Source organism: Eulemur rufifrons, chromosome 7 (assembly GCF_041146395.1).
Source record: "Eulemur rufifrons isolate Redbay chromosome 7, OSU_ERuf_1, whole genome shotgun sequence".
Taxonomy (NCBI): domain Eukaryota; kingdom Metazoa; phylum Chordata; class Mammalia; order Primates; family Lemuridae; genus Eulemur; species Eulemur rufifrons.
Window position 1 is genome coordinate 93,185,439 of NC_090989.1, and position 21,186 is coordinate 93,206,624.

Genomic DNA, 21,186 nt, shown 5'->3' on the forward strand with positions numbered 1-21,186 from the left:
AAATATTGCAATAAAAAGTTGACAGAAGTAGATGTTCACTATTTCACATATAAATATTAGTGCTTAATGGGTTACCTGTAGTGTAACACAACATACACTTGCTGAGGCTTAGGCAAAAGAAAGTATTAAAGATTTTTGGTTGGAAATGTTGGAAGACTGTGGCAAAGAAGGTAGCTAAAGTACTTTACAATGACATCACAGCTTGACATATTCAGGCACTGACAAATGATATGGAAAACCAAGTCAGAATAAAGAAAGCTAGCAAAGCATTTCTCATTACAACTTGACACATGCACAGATATTGTTAACATGGCAATTCTTTTTTATATTTGTAATTTGAATATGATGATGATGATTCTGTCAACAAATGTGGTACAGAGTTTAAATTTAGTATGGAGATAAATTCTTAGTATGGGGCATAGTTGTAATGACAGGAAAATAATCTGGAGTAGCTACCCAAATTAAGGAGCTCGTTCCAGAATGTACATCAACTCACTGTTTCCAACACTGATGAAGTATTGCCTCAAGGAAAAAGGAAAAACAAAAGGTAGCTGAACTGAATAGTCGACTAAGTAGTAAAAATTGTGAATTACATAAAGGCAAATACAATAAATTCAGAACTATTCTCTTTATTATGTAATAAGGAAGCTGATCATTAAACAACTAGGCATTCTGACATAGATGGTTATCGAGGGGTGAAATTCTGTCCAGAATGTTTGAATTATGGAACAAACTCAATGTTTCTACAATGTTGAAAACCAGTTTGGTTTCAACTTTTTAAAGATCTTTAACAAGATGCCAGAACTTGTTTGTTTGTCTGTCTGTGGTATTTTTAATGAACTTTAATTTTTCCACACAAGAAAAGAACATAACATGTTTTCCAATGGAAGATAAGATGAAAGGGCAAAATGAAAGTCAGAAGCTTTGAAGAACAGAGATTTTGTAGAGTGTTATCGCATGTCCCACACTGGAGCAATTATATGCAGCAGATCATCTTGAGGAAGCACATCAGCTAGATGAAATTTCCATGAGTTATTTTTGTAAGGGAAAAGATATGGATATACATCTATCTGAAACTTACTTGGCCCCCCTGTTTAATTTCTTGAAAGATTAAAGATAGCATAAATAAAGAATGTGTAGCTTAGTATTAATTATTTTTCTTTACTAAAAGCATTTCTTGTTGATATTCTTCTTTTTTGGTAAATCCATTTTCTTCCATTCTGCTGTATGTGTCTAGATAATCCTTGATGGTGATTATGATGATCATGATGGTGATGATGGTGATGATGGTGATGCTGCTGCTGCTGCTGTGCATCACTTTAATTTAAAACTATAAAATATACGTCTTCTTTTGTCCTCTTCCTGGAATAGCAACCTTTACATTCAAGAGTGCCATTCGACTTTGTCACTGAAAATGATGCATTTAGTCTTTTGAGATATCTTGGTAGAATGCCACGAAAGCTTTTAAAATGGCATTTTAGTAGAGAAAGATGTTCTGGCTATCAACAACTATAATTACGTACAAATTGTTTCCCAAATTACCACTTTTTACTTTTCTTGTTCTCCAATCTAATACCTATAGTAAAAAAAAAAAAAAAAAAAAAAGAAAGAGAAAAATTCTGATTCATTTACTCATTTAGCAAACCCATATGAAGCTATGCAGGATTACACTGCCAACAAATGTGGTTTTCTCTAATCCTTACTCTCTTGAAAAAAACAAGAAACAGTCACCTGTTCTGATGATTAGTTCAGGTATATGGTGTCACATATTAGTTGAATAATCTGTATAAGACATAGCAGCAATAGCAGATATTTAGAGATTTTGAAACAAGTCATAGTTGTAAATTTTTGTTCAGTTCTCTAGGTTAGAGAGTAACAAAGTCTATCTCCAGTTCATCTGAAGTCAGCACCACACACACAATTGTCCTTCTCTTCTACCTCCTTTTAGTCACCCTAGTATGTAATGCATCTCTAGTATGTAGTGCAGGAATTTGCACTTTTGTAGGCTTAAAAGACTTCTACTGAGATAACTAGTAGGAAATGGCAGTGTCAGAACTTTATATGTCTGGAGATGACAATGATGATTTTCAGGTCTAAGGCCCCAGGTATAGTGAAAGAGACTATTTTGGGCAGCAATCTTGTCTTTTTAGCAACATGTGATAGGTTACCTGCTGGGTGTATCATGTGCACCCTGACTGATGAAAATGAAATTTGAGCTTCTGGAGAATGACTATAAATAGGGACATGGTAAATTCATACTGAATGCTGTGAAGACTGGAGGTGATGTAGCAAGGTCATTGGTTTGACTGTCATAAGACCTGGCACAGGGCCAGCTCCAACACCTACAAGCTGCATGATCTCAGGGAAGTCACTCTAACCTCTCTGAGTCTCAGTTTCCTGAACCACTTAATGGGAATAGTATGACTTCATGGACAAGTTATGAAGATTACATACAATAATACAAGAAGAAATTTTTACTCAGTATACACAAATCTGTAACTTCATAGTAATAAATAGGTCTTCTAAATTTAACTCACGTGTTTTGTCTTATAGTTTACCACTGAGGCTGCCAGATCAATCAGTAGCTCTCAATAGAAAATGGCCTTTCTTGGACTTTGCATAATTTTCCAGACCTTTCCTGACATTTCTAAAGCCTTCTTGAATCTCTTTTTCATCTTCCCCAAGGAGACTCATTTCAAACTTAATTTGAATATTTTCCAGTGCATCTGCCTTTCCCCTGCTCAGGATTCTGCTCTGTCTGTGAGCTGCTTATGCACAGCTCCGGGCTGCCCTGGTTCAGCTCCACTCACTGCTCTCAACACGCCCTGATCCCTGCTTGACTGCTGATGTCCCCAGAGGAATCTGCTCTTCCCCCTGCGTCCCCACCCTGTCTCTGGGTCTAATTTACCTCTTCTCTCCAGCTCGTTAGAAAATACTTTGGTCTTTACTTTCTTCTTTCAGGGAAGAGGGACAAGGTTCCCCAGCAGAGGAGTTTAGGGCTCTCCTGGGAGAGTTCTTCACAGACTTACCACAGAATCTCCACTTTTCCAGACAAGATGCTCACCTCCCGGCTCTTCGACCCCATGTCTGCCTGCTGCAGTTTTCTCTGGCACAGACTACGCTGATGAATCTGGCCAACATGCCAGGTGCATTTCTCATTCATGGGGATTGTTCTTTCAGGGTCCCGACTGGGGATTTCTCCAATCTATTATCTCTTGTCCCTCCGTACAAACTAAATTCTAATTGTCTTCTTTGAGCCTTCTGGGCCGTGTGCAAATCAGAGATTGTACCTAGATGTTGGAGTGTATGCCAATAAATTGCTTATACCAAAGTACCAGAACCTCACCTAAGACCCTCATTCACTATAAATAATTTGAGTAAAAATGACTGAATTGCTTTAAAAATAAAGGTTCCACATAACTTGATAGGTGGTATCAGAATATGTAACTCTTCAAAAAAATCTGCTTCTTTAATATTAATATAGGTCCTGATCAATTGACCCTCTTAGCATTATAAAATGTCACCCTTTGTCTCTAGCAGCAATTTTTGTCTTAAAATTGTGTCTATTTTTCTGATATTTCATTCCATCTTTTTTTTGTTACTGCCTGCATACATCTTTTTCTATACTGTTATAGTCATGCCTCAGAGTTATTGCTGGTTCAGTTCCAAACCATCACAATAAAGTGAATGTCACAATAAAATGAATCATACAAATTTTTTTGGTTCCCTAGTGTATATAAGTTATGTTTACATGACACAGTAGACTATTAAGTGTGCAATAGCATTAAATCTTTAAAAAATGTACATACCTCAATATTAAAATACCTTATTGCTAAAAAATTCTAGCAATCATCTGCACCTTCAGTAAGTCATAATCTTTTTGCTGATAGAGGTTCTTGCCTCAATACATCATATCTTTTATGATATCGTTTATCTTTTAAGATATATGTCATGTCTTCAAGTGGAAATAAGGTGTTGTTATTAAATATTAATGCTATCATTGCCTTCTTGAGCCTTTGAAACTGAAATTTACTCTCTTAAAAACATTAGTATTGACAATGTAATAAAGCTATCCCAGTAATAAACTGAGATTTTTTTTCTTCACTAATCAAAATAAATAAAACAATTAAAAAGAAGAAGCTTCTGCTCGTGTGATTCAATGTTATTTAATACACCGCTTGAGATTCCTTGTACACAGTCCACATTTTGCAAAATGCTGCACTAGTGAGAGCTGGCCAACTTTTCCACTCTTTTTAGAGACACATACTTTCAATATATAAAATACTTGGGGCTTATTTCATTGAGCATAGCTGAGCAACTAAGGGTATGGAACTGCATATGGTGGTTCTTCTAAACTGGTGCCTGAAAAGTCCAACAGTCTACAACAGGGAAAGTCTGTCAGATTGAAAGGACCATTGGGTTCTTGTACTCACCATATATTACTCTAAAGCAAAGTAGAAACCTTATTTGTTTTGTGACTATACTAAGTCTTTTGTTGATAATATGTCACTGAACAAAGTCACACTTTTAGTTCTCACAATGATTGATTTACAGAATGTTATGTTAGAAAGGTCATTGGAAGACCTTGAAACTCAACTTCACATTGTTGCATGAGCAAACTGAATACAGGTAGGTGAAGTGAATCCCCCTGAGTCCTCCACCTACTTCATGGCAAAACCAGGCACTAGAGATCTGCCCAGTGGCTTTTCCTTGCACCTTGTTGCATATTAGACTCACCTGAAGAGCTTAGCAAAATTAATGATACCTGAACCTCACCATAGACCAATTAAGTCAGAATCTCAGGAGGAAGGGTCTAGGGCATTGATGGTTTTAAAAGCTCTCCACATGATTCTAACATGAAGTCAGAGCTAAGAACCATATTCTATGCCACTCTCCTGTAGGGTAAGATTATTTACAAATATTACCTGATGGTTTAAAAAAAATTTTTTTTCATGATTCTGTTTGCCTTTGCTCTCTGAACATAGATGCTGAAGTATCTATCCATTGCTTTAGGGTGGGGTAGATAAAAACCAAGGACAAAAAAGTCATTGTTCAGCTTTGATTTTCAAAATAGACCTTAAAAAGTGTATGGCAAAAAGAGTTTAAAAGCCAGACTTCCAATGGCAAGGACAAGGCACTTGAGAGAGAAAAGGTTTTTCTGAATTCCAAAATCTTTCTTTCAAGTATCAAAAGTCGGATGCTGGTGGACTTCGACATGGAATATAAGTGAACCACAGAGGAGGAAAGATTAAGGATATGTTGAAAGAGGCATTTCAAACTACACAGAAATTAGGGTAAAAACAACAATGATGACCACTGTCCTGGGTTGGAGGACAGAGGACTCAGAGAAAACTGGAAGCAAACAAAGGATCCATGTCTTAGACTGGTTAACTGATATATTAGTCAGTATTCTCCAGAGAAACAGAATGAATAGAAAAAATATACATGGGGCGGGGGAGAGAGAGAGAGAGATTTTTAAGGCATTGGCTCACATTATTATGGAAGCCGGCAAGTCCCAAATCTGCAGTGTGGGTCAGCAGACTAGAGACCCAAGGAAGAGCCAATGTTGCAGTTTCAGTCTGGTGACAAAATTCCTTCTTGCTGGTGGGGATAGGGTGTGGTCTCACTCTATTGAAGTCTTCAACTGATTTCACTACCCACATTAAGCAGAACAACCTGTTTTACTCAAAGTTCACCAATTTAAATGTTACTTCCATCCAAAAAATATTTCTTCACGGAAACGTTCAGAATAATGTTTCCTCAAATATCTGGGTACCATGGCCCAACCAAGTTGATACATGAAATTAATCATTCTACCTGGTATATGTACAATTGTGCTTATACCAGACTTATCTCCTCTCTCCTTTCCACTCTATCCTCCAGCCAAAACTCAAGGGGCAAAATATCTGCTCCCAGATGTATTTGAGGGTCAAAATACAAAAAGAGTCTCAAGAGAAAACTTTGTAGACTGGAGGTACAGTATGAGGATCCTCACATACCAAAGCTTCATTTACTGCTAGGATTAATTTTTTTAAAAAACATAGGAGAGAAGTTACATATACGACAGCACAGCATCTAAAAAAGCCAACAAAAAGTCTTTAATATTCTAGCTGCTAAATAAATGTTGGTTGCCCTAGAAATATTATAAAGTATTTGATTCATATCTAGTGACTCACTTGTTACAGCTTTTAAATCAGTGCTAAATTACCTGGTCTCTTTTGTGTAGATGGAAGAGCTGGGGAGAGCTAAGCATGCGGAGAACAGGAGCAGGGTGTGCATATACCATCCCCCAAAGTTCAGAATATTGGAATAAAATTGCACAATGAAATTAATTTTCTCTTTAAAAATTTATTTTCTCTCACCAGTGGGCCATTTTCTATGTTTATTCACAGCAATTTACTGACAGAAAAAGACACAAAGCTTTAAAAAAATGTGTTTTAGACAGATAATGATTTCAAAAGCAGGGACAATATATCTACTCATTGAAGAGGTATATGCTTGCAAAAAGGAAGTAAATTAACATTTTAAAACAATTTTTCATCAAAATGAGTTTTACTTCTAAAACATGATGGGCAATATGCCCTCTGGATACTTAATATAAATTCATTTGAAAGGCATCTTAGATCTCTGTACCCAGTGATCAATCGCTTTGTCTTTATTTTTATTTTAGAAAGGCAAAAAGAGAGAGACTATAATTCCTCTGAATAATGCAGACCAATATTCAGCTATTTGCTGGAATTTCATAGCTTTGTGTGAGAATAAATATACATTCATATTAGTTCTTTATTTTAATCCTTCATCTGGGCAGCAAAGGTTTGCTCTGTTACTAGCTTTTTGTGTAATGCAATATGCATAGGGAAAATCTTTTACCTAACTATGACTATTAAATGGCAACAGATTGAGACTCTGTGTGATTGGGGTCTATAGGAATTAGTCAACTTATTGTTTTAATTATTTTATGTTATTTTTTTTTTAAGACAGAGTCTCGCTTTGTTGCCCAGGCTAGAGTGAGTGCGGTGGCATTAGCCTAGCTCACAGCAACCTCAAACTCCTGGGCTCAAGTGATCTTCCTGCCTCAGAAATAGCTGGGACTACAGGCATGTGCCACCATGCCTGGCTAATATTTTGTATATATATTTTTAGTTGTCCATATAATTTCTTTCTATTTTTAGTAGAGACGGGGTCTCACTCTTGCTCAGGCTGATCTCCAACTCCTGTCCTCGAGCGATCCTCCCACCATGGCCTCCCAGAGTGCTAGGATTACAGGCATGAGCCACCGCGCCTGGCCTGTTTTAATTATTTATAGTAGGTTTTGGCTTAGGTCAAATTCAATTTAATGTTTAATATGAAACTATCAGCATATTTGTATTTTATATGCAAACACATACACTAATATTGAGAATAAGGTGAGATTAGCATGCTATTAAAATGATATTTTGGCCACAGTACTCAGGAATACCAAAATCCTTCTCTAGAAAAATACCTCTCACAATTTTCTGGGAAGAGATAAATGAAGATGACAATGACCAGTTAAACAAAATAACATTTTATTACAAATTAAGTCTCTGCTGCTCCAAAAAGTCATTGACAAAGTCTAGTGAATTGTCCTAGGATTTAATAGAACTCATGCCTGAGCTAGATAAACTAGTGGCTGTCATCTTCCTGAGTCCAGACCTGACATTTAGAAATGATCACCCTTGTAAAACAAAAAAGCTATAACTGCAAGCTCAGGAAAACATGGAGACAAACAAGCAAAAAAAGATTTTTGCTCCATTTGTCCAGCACTGAGTTGGCCTAGACCACCTGCTGTAGACCTTCCAAGATCAAGGTAGAGTCACCTGCTATTCAGGAGAATGGGACAGACAGAGTGTGTGTGTGTGTGTGTGTGTGTGTGTACGTGTGTGTGTGTGTGTGTGTTTGTGAGAGAGAGAGAGAGAGACATTTGGTGCCCTTACCACTTTCCACATGTGAAAGGAAGAGAATTAGAAAAAGTAAAAATCAAGGGCCCCTTGAAAGCTCCACCTACAGGAAATTCAGCATGTCAGAAGTCAGTTTCCGAGCAGTTCTTCCCTACCTCCCTGGGTGGAGAGAGAAATGAGAGGGAGGACAAAACTGTTTGCCATTAGTTCAATTTGGTCATGGTAAAGAGGCAGAGAAGAACCCCAGAGCAGCTCCAAGGCTGATATCTGTCCCACAGAGGAGTTCATGAATCAGTGAAATTTTTGGTTTTCACAAAATATTTTTTCACCCTTATAAACTTTATTTCTTTAGACTCATGAGATATAATTTAAAAAACAAAACTTTTTTTCAACACTAGAAATCTAAAATTAAGGAGGATACACTGAAATTTCACTCATCCACTCAATACTCACTGAGAACAATACTTAGTTCGTTGAGAGTTTCCATGGATCAAGATGAATCTTCCCTTGGAGGAACTTGCATTTTAGTAGACATTGTCAGTAATAACTAGAATATAAACTATAAAGTAAAAAGTGTCATAAAATATGTATAGCTCAAGGACACTGAAAGTTTAGAGAAAATAATGATTTTTTTTAGAGCAACAGATTTCATTATGATTTTTATGAAGTAGTGTAATAGGTTTTGCAGTGACCATTTAGAAATTTCAAACAGAACTCATGGAATATGTCTTTTGAAGAGGAACAAAAAGAAGATAAGCAAATATACAGCTGAATGATTCAAATATTGATGCACCTGCTCCAAAGCTCCAAAACAAATTAGAAATTTTGTTTCATGATTGCAATTAGTGTTTAAAAAATGGGCATCCATTAACACAGTTTAATAGTATAATGGCAAACAATTAGTTATAATTGTTCTATTCTGGAAAGAAATAAAAATTGAAAGTAGATGGCTGCTAAAGGAATTGAAAAATAAGCTTGCTGACTTAATTTTTAGAATTTGGTAGAGGAGATTCATTTTAGGAATCTTCTACTTTATATGTATAAAGGACTTAAAGAAAATGAATTTCTTTTTCTTGCTTTGCTTCTTTCTAGTTACCTCTTCCCTATCTTCTTCTATGCTCCTCATCTCACAGAATCCTAGCTTAACGATTTACATTTCTACTGTAATGTAAGATAAAATATTAGGGTACTTTTAAGAACCTGGAAGCTGAGAAAAATTCCCTACAAGATGAAATTAATTATAATAATTTGAGAGATTTAAATAATGAGTTGAAGGTTGCAAAAGGCAGATATCAGATCAATATAAGGAAGAATTTTCTAAAGATTAGGATGGATTAAAAATAGTTTACTCAGATGTTTCTAATACCTCGATTTATTCAAATGAGAACTGGAAAATCCGTGTTCTCTACATGTTGTAGAGTTTCTATACAAACATTCATTGGGGCTGGTGAGGAGCTGGACTCATTGATAAGTGAGTTTTCTTCATGTACTGAATGATCTTCTGTCACTGAAATTATTTTCTAACAAAGGGGTTATTTGCATTATGCTCCTTTCCCAGAAAATTGTAGCACCTACACAATTTAGCTCCCAAAACAGTTTTGAACTGAGCCATCCTGATAATCATGAACCTGCACACATGTGCCATTCAGGGGAAGAATGAATTTGGGACAGAAAATTAGATTTGAGATGCTAAGTTGCATAAGCACATACCTTTCATGCCTATTACCTCTAGCATATTGCATGAGAATTAAATATTTCAGAAGGCTGGATGAAACTATAAGTTTTAGGATGGGAGCTTGGTATAGTTCTATTAAGTTAAATAGAATGTGGCCAAAAGTCAGCCATCTTTGGTGTATATGTGCAAAATTCCCACAAATGTAGCCTTATTGCTGTTAAAAATCTGTGCATATTCTTCAATATGTGCATATTCTTCTAGTGTGTTAAGGCCTGGGAAAGAATGGCTCAGATCTCTGGGCAGTATAGAAGATGCAAGGAAGTATTACAAGGGCAAATGAGCAGATATACTTGAAATTATGGAAGTGCCTTTATTGAACATGCCATTATGGATCACCACTGATGACTGCTAGAGCTGCTACCATGACAGTTAGCAGACTCAATTTTAGGTTTGATGTTATTCAGTTAATAGTCCTCCTTCTAATCAGTTCCTCTCTGGCATAGACAGATATCACCAACTTTGGCCACACTGCCCATGTAACCTGTATCTCTTAAGATTAGAACATCAGATTGCAACCTCAACATAGGCTATCTCTTCGGAATAGTGTTATATTAACATATATCTCGAAACCCTTACCAGTAAGCCTAGCTATTCTTCCTTATAGCTAAGTATAGCAACCCACGTATGAACACCATGATATCTTTGGCAGAATGTTTTAGCCTGCAAGTAACAGAAAACTTAATCAAACTAGCTTAAGTAATAAAACAATTTGTTGGCTATCCTAACTTCCCAATTTCTCATGCCCTTGTGACTTCTTTATATTTCCAACATTGTTATCCTAATTAAAATTTGTAATATATTTCAATTAAACGTTTGCAGTTGTATCCTACTTGGTAATGCTGCTACTCATTAATGGTTTCCTACAGTAGCCCTTTATCCATTCATCTGACATTTTGAGTGCCTACTATGCTATTTTGCAGGAAAAATGCATCATTGAATAAGTTATGTAGCAGTCCTTAAATTTAAGGAGTTGTGTTAGTTGGGAGACGCTAGGCTACGTACAACATCAAGTGAAATCTCAGAGGCTGATAACACAGGTCTACTCTCTCTAGCTCTACATCTTCTATTGGATGACTGTGGCTCTGCTCCATACGATATTCACTGTGGGACCAAGGCTGTTGGAATGGCCTCAATGTGGAAATTTGCCCACTGGTGTGGCACAAGGAAAGAAAGTGTGACAAAGCACAAACTAGTTCTCAAAATTTCTGCCTGCAAGTGACCTATATCACACTCATTTATATTTCACTGGTCAAACAAGTTGCTTGACATGTCTAACTTTAAGGAGTAGGGGAAACATACACCTCTTCCAGGGAAGGCACATGGATTGGTAATGAGGCAGGAGGATTGCTTGAGCTCAGGAGTTTGAGACCAGCCTGAGCAAGACTGAGACCCCATGTCTACTAAAAATAGAAAAAATTAGCCAGACATGGTGGTGTGCATCTGTAGTCCCAGCTACTCAAGAGTCAGGAAGATCGCTGGAGCCCAGGAGTTTAAGGTTGCTGTGAGCTAGGCTGACATCAGGGCACTCTAGCCCAGGCAACAGAGTGAGACTCTGTTTCAAGGAAAAAAAAAAAAAAAAAAAGAGTAATGCAATCAACCATGTAACCTTAAAATTTAGAGAGTGGTCAGCAAACTACAGCCTGCTACATGTTTTTGTAAATAAAGTTTTATCAGGACACAGCCACACCCATACACTTACATTTTATCTATGGCTGTATTTTTTTATTTTTTATTTTTTTGAGACAGAGTCTTGCTCTGTTGCCCGGGCTAGAGTGCCCTGGTGTCAGCCTAGCTCACAGCAACCTCAAACTCCTGGGCTCAAGCAATCCTACCGCCTCAGCCTCCCGAGTAGCTGGGACTACAGGCATGTGCCACCATGCCTGGCTAATTTTTTTTTCTATATATTTTTAGTTGTCCAGCTAATTTCTTTCTATTTTTAATAGAGACAGGGTCTCTCTCTTGCTCCGGCTGGTTTCGAACTCCTGAGCTCAAACAATTCGCCCGCCTCGGCCTACAAGAATGCTGGGATTACAGGTGTGAGCCACTGCACCCAGTCTGATCTCTGGCTGTTTTTGTACTACAATGGCAGAGGTGAGTAGGGGTGACAGAGACCATGTGGCCTGCAAAGCCTTAAATATTTACTAGCTGGTCCTTTACAAAAAATGCTTTCCTATCCTGATTTAGAAAGATGGAAAGATTATATACATAAAATAAACTACAATATTTAATTATGCATTTCCTGTGTTTATTAGCATTTAGCAACAATGGTGATTGCTTTTATTCTATACAGATTGCATTAGGATACAATACATATTTTTGACAAAATATTGGTTTCTGGTGATGAACAATCTTCTGGTAGCTTCAAGATTCCATCCAGCATTTTTAAGTTTGGCAAACAGGAGAATACTCTAAAGCAAAAGTTAAAAAAAAAAAAAAAGTAACTATATTGCACAAAAGCATTTTATTTCACTTACTCTCTTTATAAATGAATGGATGTTGTCTATTGTTACAAAAGATGAATGGCTATCACTTTATTCTGTTTTCTTTATCTTTACAGTGGAGTTAAAATACAATATCATTCGTGTTCATTGAGCTGATGACCCTGCTGTAGCTTGCCCTCTCAGGGATCTAATAGATCTTTCAGCAAATGATAAGTATTCATCAGAGAGGTAGGACTACATACAATCTGTTTTTATAAGAGAATTCCATTCCAGTTTTTACAAAGTTCTATAAGGAAAAAAAAAAAAATCAATGAGTGGATTTAGCCAAAAAACCATGAGAGAAAGAATGAGATCATGATATATGGGCTCATTATACAGCTAGAAAAATAGAGAGAAAAAGTGAAGCAAGCCTGTTGTTAATAAGAGTTAAGGAAGAATTCTGGCTGGGAAATATAAAAGAGGGGATGGGAAATAATATTGTGCTGAGTTATTTTCTCTTGACACAGAGTACTTTTGAAGCTCATATTTCAAATTTAAAGAGTCACTTCCGTGTTCAGGAAGAGATCCCTCAGGTCAATACAGTTAAATAGTGGCCATATACACAGCAGAGCTATAAAGCAGCATTTTCTTTCAAATGGACTTCTTTTTAGATGTGGGAATTCTGAGGGCTCAGGCGAGAGGAAATATACGGCATTTGAATTTGCCCAGAGGAAAGATATTGAAACCTCTCACCAGGTGTGCTAAGTCAATTAATGATAATGCTGACGTCCTTGAAAGCTCCCATTGGCTGCATGATTTTCCTAGCATTAAAAGCTTTCTGCGAATTATCTCATTTACTCTTCACAATAACCCTGTCAGGCTGGGTTTTATCCCCCATTTTAAATAACTTATCCTAGATCATAAAGCCTGTAGATAACAGAGCAAAGATTAAAATCTAAGTTCTGGTGTCAATGTTCAGACTTAGCTGTCAGGAACTCCTAACCACTGCTTATTTTTAAAAAGTCAAGCTGTGGTGAACTAACATCACATTGACTCCTGAAGACTGGTGGAGAAGTTTGCCTGTAGGTGTTCCAGGAATAGAGCCACCTTCTACCTAATGGGACTTACACTATCAGCTCTATCATTAAGTCCTTTCTCTTTTGAACTGTGCTGTCTTCTTATTGGAGGATCTGAAACAAAGGAGGAAGGGAAAGACAGTCACAATTTTAGGTGGCAATGATCAAGAAAAGCTTATACTTAAAATAATTCTGAGCATGGTGCAAAGAGTCAGTTGAAGATCTGGCCCAAATCCTCAACACAGATACATAGTGACGAAATGAATGCTGTTATAATCTTCAAAGTACGGATTTGGCGGGGTAACGAAACCCAAATTTGGATGAACTTCAAATTTCAGCTTAGTTCCTTAGCATGGGTGAGTGGTTAAATCCTTTCCTCATACTTTAAAATGATCACATCCTTCTGTTCAAAGCAACTCTGCACTACCTAAGTCAATATAACCTGGTTTTTCATAGCTTGGAAGTCAGAACATATCCACCTCGGACCCGATCCATTAGAGTTAATACCAGAAAAATAGAAGAACTTCATTATACCCCTTATTCCCACATACCTCTCTACCACATCATGAATTTTAAAGACAGAATTATAGTAAGACCTCAGGGCATATCAGATTTTGGACAATTAATCTTAATACTATTGTTGTAAAGCATTCTTTGAAGGGAGGCAAGTGACTTGAGTTGGGACCAAAATGTTTTATAAAATCCCACATATAAATTAACAAAACTGAAATACAATACTATTAAATTATCCTCATGACTAGGAATGTTCTTTCTCATGAATGATGTTGAAATGTCTGGCTAAACCTCCTCTGACTGTAGGAAATATAATTTTAAACTTCAAAACATTATTATGGTTAAATATTAGTTCAATATTATAGCAACTATGCTGCTAGTTTTCACTGTTATATAAAAGCGGTTTGAGAATTTATTATCACAGACATGAAATTTTGCTTTCAGACTATAGTCATAGGGTAGAAAACTGTAGTAATGGGATTTATGTAACAACAGATATTAGAATTTCATTTTGACAATTTTTTATAGATCAGGAGTTGAAGAATCTAGCATTATATAGGCCTCTGGAATATATTAGAGTTACCGTCATGGGAAAAATGGCAGTGTGAGAAAGAAAAATGGCGAGAACTGTGTTTTCTACTGAAATAGATGTAGATGAAGGAATATAATCTATAGGAATAGACCCTAGAGATGATCTAACCTTTTGTATGACAGATTTGACTGAGAGATAAGATGACCTGCAGTCATATAGGGGCAAATACAGGTTGTAGAATTTAATTGCTGGTCTTTATCCTTTTAATTCCCATAAGTACACTGGGAGTGGTGCTGGGAACTATATTAGCTGGAGATAAAAAGGTGGGTATATTACTTGGCGTACACTCTAAGGTTGTTTAGATTCCATTATTATTAGTAGTAATACTCTTAATAGTGACAAAGTAATAAAAAATGGTTTCTTCTTGGCAGGTTTTTGAGCTCTTTCAATCACTGGAGTAGATTTGAATCAATTACTTTTTTTGTAATCATCTAATGGTGCCCTTAAGGCCCAAAGGAGTGAAAATAAAACAAGGCTATAAACAATTTATAAGATTGTAACATAGAACCTGATAGGAATCTATATTTAGAAAAAATTTTAAAAAGACATAGTACCTATTATGCATATGAGAGAAAGTGTATGGAATTTGAAAGTCTAAAATTAAATATCTCTGTATGTGTGAAGTCACATTACAAGAGGAGCCTAAAATCTGTACAGAAACTATAAATTAACCAAGAGAGAAGAGTGTATTAAAGATTAAAAGAAGACAAAGAAAAATTGGTTCAAAATTCTTTAGGTGAGTTTAGAAGCATGGAATATTCAACACATAGTAGATACTGTAAAATATTTGCTAAATGAATTTAAGCAAGAGGGGAACAATATGTTAAAATACACTTACAAATATAATATTCAATGAATTGGAAAAGGTGACTTAAGGCATCTGAGGCCTTACCGTTTCCTGTAACTTTGGTGAAACTCACAGGGGTTTCTCTTGAGTGTGAGAGATTCCAATGGAGTGCACCGTAAACCAGAGAGTCCAGCAAGAGTCTCAATGTGGTTTTCAGCCAAAGATAAATGCTGTATCTGAGGTATCTTTGGCAATTGTTTGAAAGATGTAAGATGGTTTTTGTTCATATTTAGAATTCTGCAGCTGGATACAAAATATAAATATCTTGTTACTTATCTCCTAAAGAAGATGGTTAACTGCCAACTCTTACACAGGGCTAGCAGCCTCACCTAGACTATAACCCTTTAAGAGAATAACAATGATGTTTTTTAGAAATGTGGTTTGCAAAAGAGAAAGAGAGAGAATGTTTATATTAAAATATTAAGAGAAAATAAGCAGGATACATGAGCCCATAAGCTTGCAGAGTGAAGGAATCTGTTTTCTTTTCCAAAGAATATGCTTGGTACCTGGCACAGTATTTGGCCTTTGGTGGATTCTCAATATATCCTGAATGAAAGGATGAATAACTACATATTAATCTCAGCAATGTAAAAATGTACACATAGAAAAAAATAACTTGCGAAGAATACTGCCTCTATGTAGCAAAATTATAGTTATTTTTCTTTTACATTTTCATACTTAAAAAAATTCTACACTGAGAAAATAGCATTTTAAATCAGAAAAAAACTTTATTTTATATACAAGGAAATCAGAATGTATCCTTAGAAGAAAAGTGTGTTTGGCATTTAAATTCAATACCTTTTCCTGATAGATAATGCTTCTCAATATTTTTGCCTTAAAACCATAATTGTATCAGACTGTGAAAATAGAGAAAATAATTCAAAATCCATCATTGACACCTTGCCTTAAGGAAAAATTCTTTTATGTATAAGTTAGAATTTAATACCATGAAAGAAACACAAGGTACTTATTCATGGGCTTTGGGCCTTACAAAGACACTTGGTAAATGATAATTGCTAATGGTAAACATAGTGCTACAGAGAGAGCTGCAACACAGAGGCATTAGAAAAACAAATTCAGTTTGAACCCACCTATATTTCATTGTAATTTTTTATATCTATTATTTTTATTTTCCTGTTTCTTTTCAGTCCCTCTCCATATGTATATTTTATACAGTCTTAATCATATCTCTGATAACTTTTGACTTCTGCTCATTTCCAGTATTCGAATAGTCTTTAGTACTATAGTACACTTTAGTACTATAATAGTTTCAAACTGAAAAACCAGCCCACGCACTTCCTTCCCCTCTGCCCCTCTCTCTATTCTCTTAAATCTGTGCTTTTCTCATTTATCAGTCATGCTCTCACTTTTCAACGTATATCGTGTTATCATTTCAGTCTCTCAGATTCACCCCATCCCAGATTGCCCCAGTCAGTAGAGTGGCGAGTCAGGTGGGCAGTGACACAACTTTCTCTCGGACAGAAGAGAAGGAGGCTGGAAAGATACATGCACCAAATCTTTTTTCTTCCTTGATAAATTGATTTGGCAGTTGTAAAGTTTGAATTGCAATTGAATAATTTTATATTATACATCTTATTTCTCAAGAAAAGAAAAATCAAGAGAATGCATCTAGATAATATTGAAATTGGGTCAAGTCTTTTAGTGATTGTGTTTTTTTTATAACGTAATAAAGATTTGAAAATTTATTGACCTCAGTCAAGTCAAATTCCAGTACTCCAAGTAAATGATCTTCTAGTCCAATGTTTCTAAAGTATACTATGAACATATGTGATCATTAAAATATTTTGTGAATGTTTGTTTAAATATATATTAGAAAAATATATCTAATGTATCACCGTTATATCCCCAGCACCTAGAAGAGAATCTAGCCAAAAAAAATTTAGTGAATAAATCAACATCAGGGATATTGATTTTTAAATTTTTAATAGTGAAGTTTCTTTTGAAAAATTTTATTTAGATTTTTAAAATTAGTTATTTAAAAAAGCCAAAGTAAATTCAAATGCTATGTGAGAGTGTCAAAAGTTTCAAAAGGGCTTTGAAAAGGACTGAAAGTGGGGACACTCAGGTACATTGCATATCCTGGCACTTCTCGCTGCAGACTGTTTCCCTCTTGTAGGCAGCTGTAATGGTCTCTGTCTGTGGCCTCATCTCAGCCTAGGCTCAGAGATGTACCTTAACCTACTCTACAAATTACCCTTCTTTTTGTGGATGCTTGATTTCCTTTATATCCTAATTCTCTTCTTCTCTCTTCCCCTTTCATTGTTACAAAAGCTCACTCTACCTACCCATTCATTCTGCCTGGTGAGGTAGATAGCAGCTCTCTACAAAAAGGGTTCTCAAGCAATCCTGAGCAAAGAAACATATTATTTTTAACAATAGGAGTTTGGTATCCTTGGGAGACCAAAGGGTCTATAATATAAATTTTAAATTTTTTAATTTATTTAAATTAGTTATTTTAAAAAGCCAAAGTAATCACTAATCTAATTGCCAACTTCTACTCCTGTATTAAAATGTAACCCTGACAGGCCAACTCTTGTCAACTACCTGTAGAGTCTTTTCCCATAGATGTTCAATAAACATGACTAATTAAGAATTGCTATCTTACAACTATAATGGATATGTAATATAGCTGCATTTTCTAGTTTATAACACAAGGAAAATGGTGAACTTTTTTGTTCATATGGATCTATGATTATAAATTAGTCTCCTAAAATTGGTATAATTTGGAAAGCAATAGATTTTTTTCCCTCTAAATATGACATTTTGATATATGTTTCTCTTTTTGTCTTGCCATATGTGCCACTTTAGTACAAAGTATCAACTTTAAGACCTGACTACACAAGGTAAGGCACAATAGGTATAAACAATGGTCACATGTATCCAAATACCAAAGACTTAACTTTAACCCAGTAATGAGACATGCTGGGAAGTAGGTACCTTGGCAATCTTATGGCACTTAAATCCACCAGGGAATTATCCACTAACCAGAGGGTTTCAACTCGGATTAGTCTTCTAAGAATTCTGTTAAAATTTTCAACTTGATAAGCATCCCCCAAGTCCTGAAATGAAATGTTCAAATTCTGAAGTAAAAACAAACAAAAAGTAAATTTTTTATTGACTTTTGAAAGTATTTATTAATTGAAAATATGTTGTATATATTATTCAAACTAGTAGTTTTCATTCCTTTTTTGTCCTCCAGAATACTAATACATTCAAACATTCATAATTATCTTGCAGTGATTCTCAAGGTAGGGAGGGTGAAGATCTTGATCAGAATTATTGAGTGGCATACAAGGTTTTGAGTGTTGGAGGGTGGATGGACAGGATTCTCAAAGGAGAATTCTCTCAAGGAGGACAGGGTTCTCAAACAGATTCTGAAATTGTCTAGGGGTACATAATGGAGAGGATAAACTTCTGTTTGAAAATAACTGCTTTGAATGATCAGTTGTCATTAGGCTCACTTGGAAATACTCAGCAATCACATTTATAAAAATTTCAGAGTAAGATAACATCATTAAGAAGATGAAAACTGAAGATGGCTGAATAGACCCAGGTAATATGTGCCTTCTCCATGGAGAGGAACCAGAATAGTAAGCAGATACTAAGTGCATTTTGAACAGATTGTCTTGGGAAGAATGCTAGGATTCACTAGAAAACTGATAGGAAGCACCAAAAGTAAGTAAGGAGAGGGTTCAAAGCAGCTTACCAACCAGGAAACTGTCTGAGAGCCTGAGGAAGCTACTGGACATGGGGAAACAGTAAGAGAGAAAACCCAAGGCCCCACACTCTGAACACATTCTACAATCTTGGCTACATGAGACTACCTCAATCCATGCAGGCCCTGGGGTTGACATAGGAAGCTACCTAGAGATTGCACAGAGACGTTGTTCCAGAAAGGGGACCCACATGGAATCCCACAGGCATCTGAGCCTACATCAGCTTCAGCTGGGTGCCATTCTGAGAGACCAGAAGCCAAGGATTTACAGATGTGGCTGCTGCTGCTGCACTACTTCAAGGAGGGAGAGAGAAGATCAGGTGTTCCTACACACTCCTGGGAAGGTACACACCACCCTGATGCAGGCTGCTGTTAAGGCTGAAATATGAAAGGACCACACTCCACACAGCTTCTTACCCATGCTGCTTGCCTAGGAGGGGCTCCACCCTCTCTGGTAGCAGGGCCAAGGCACCATTTTGAGAGTTTAATGTTGGGCTGCATCCTGCCCTCAGGCCAAGTGTGAGCTCATGCAGCTGCAGCCACCACCCAGCTAGGGAAGACAGGGGAGACCAAGCTCTCCTACACACCCTTAGGACAATATCCACTGCCCTGCTATGGGGTAGCTATGGAACTGGAACTAGCCTGTCCAACCTATTGAAGCTACCAGCAACACCAACATGGACCACTTGTGTCCCACTGGGAGGATCCACCACCACTACTTCCACCACCCACATCACACCAGCTGCCCAGGGGCCTGAGAACCTGCTCACACACTCAGCCCATTGCTCCCACTACTAGCATCTGAGCAAGTCACATGGAGACCCAAGAATCAGCCCTCCGGGAGCCACTAACACAGGTACCAGCATAAGATGCTCTGAGGCCTAAAAACAGGCAAACTGAGCCCATTGCTGCCACCACCACGGCCTGAAGACTGGCTCCTCTGGTGTCCAAGTCCCCAGCAAAACTTCACCACAGCCTCAACTAATAACTACACCTTAAGTCACCAAGGAAATTACAGATACCACTGACATTGCCAAAGAAATCATGCAAAGATCACACTACTGCAGGCACCCAAAATCAAAGCCAAAGTGTCCTACTCAACCAACAACATATATACATCTTCAGGGAAAAATTCTTCATTATGAAATCAATTTCAAAAAAATTGGAGCAAGCAGCTACTATACCAGATGCACAGATATCAATGGAAATACACAGGAAACATAAAAAAGCAAGGAAATATGACACCAGCAAAGGACCACAACAATTGTTCAGCAATGGATCCCATCAAAAATAATTCCTCAAAATGCCATATAAAGAATTCAAAATGTTGTTTTAAAGAAGCTCAAAGAGATGCAAGAGAAATCTGAGAACCAATACTAAGAAATCAGAAAATCAATTCAGGATATAAATGAAAAATTTACAAGGAGATAGATATCTTAAAAACAAAGCAAAACAAAACAAACAGAAAGTCTGGAACTAAAATATTCATTGATGGAAATATATCAAAGCTGTCAAGATGGCTGGGACTACATAAAGCAAATAAGCACATGTATTATCGATATTCCCAAGGAGTAAGAAAGATTTAAAAAGTTCAGGAAACCCACTGAAGGAAATAATCAATAAAAACATCCTAAGTCTAGCAAGAGAATTAGACATCTGGATACAGGAGGCCCAATGATCCCCAAGCAATTACATTTCAGAAAGGACATCACCACAGCATATTATAATCAGAATATCTAAAGTCAAAGTGAAAAATAATTTTTAAATTAGCAAGATAAAGGCATCCAGTTGCCTACAAAGGAAACCCCATCAGACAAACAGTGGGCATCTCAGCAGAAACTGTACAGGCTAGAAGAGAATGGGATGACATTTTCAAAGTGTTGAAAGAAAAAAAAACTGTCAGTCAAGAATTTTATATCCTGTCAGAATAAGCTTCATAAGTGAAGAAGAAATAGTCTTTCCCAGATAAACAAATACTGAGAGAATTCATCACCACTAGATCAACCCTACAGGAAATGCTCAAAGGGATCTTAAACATGGAAACAACAGGTCAGTATTCACCATCATGAAAATATAAACTCACAGATCTTACAGAGCAATCACACAAACAAGGAAAAGAAAAGAATCAAATGACAACATGGCAGAAGTTCATCAAACCACAAAGACAAAAAGACAGAGAAAACTAAAGAAACAATAAATTTATAAAACAACTAGAAAATAACCATATAACAGGAACAAAGCCTCACATATCACTATTAACTTTGAACATAAATGTATTAAATGCTCCACTTAAAAGATATAGATTGTTAGGATAGATAGAAAAAACATGATCCAACTATATGCTCTTA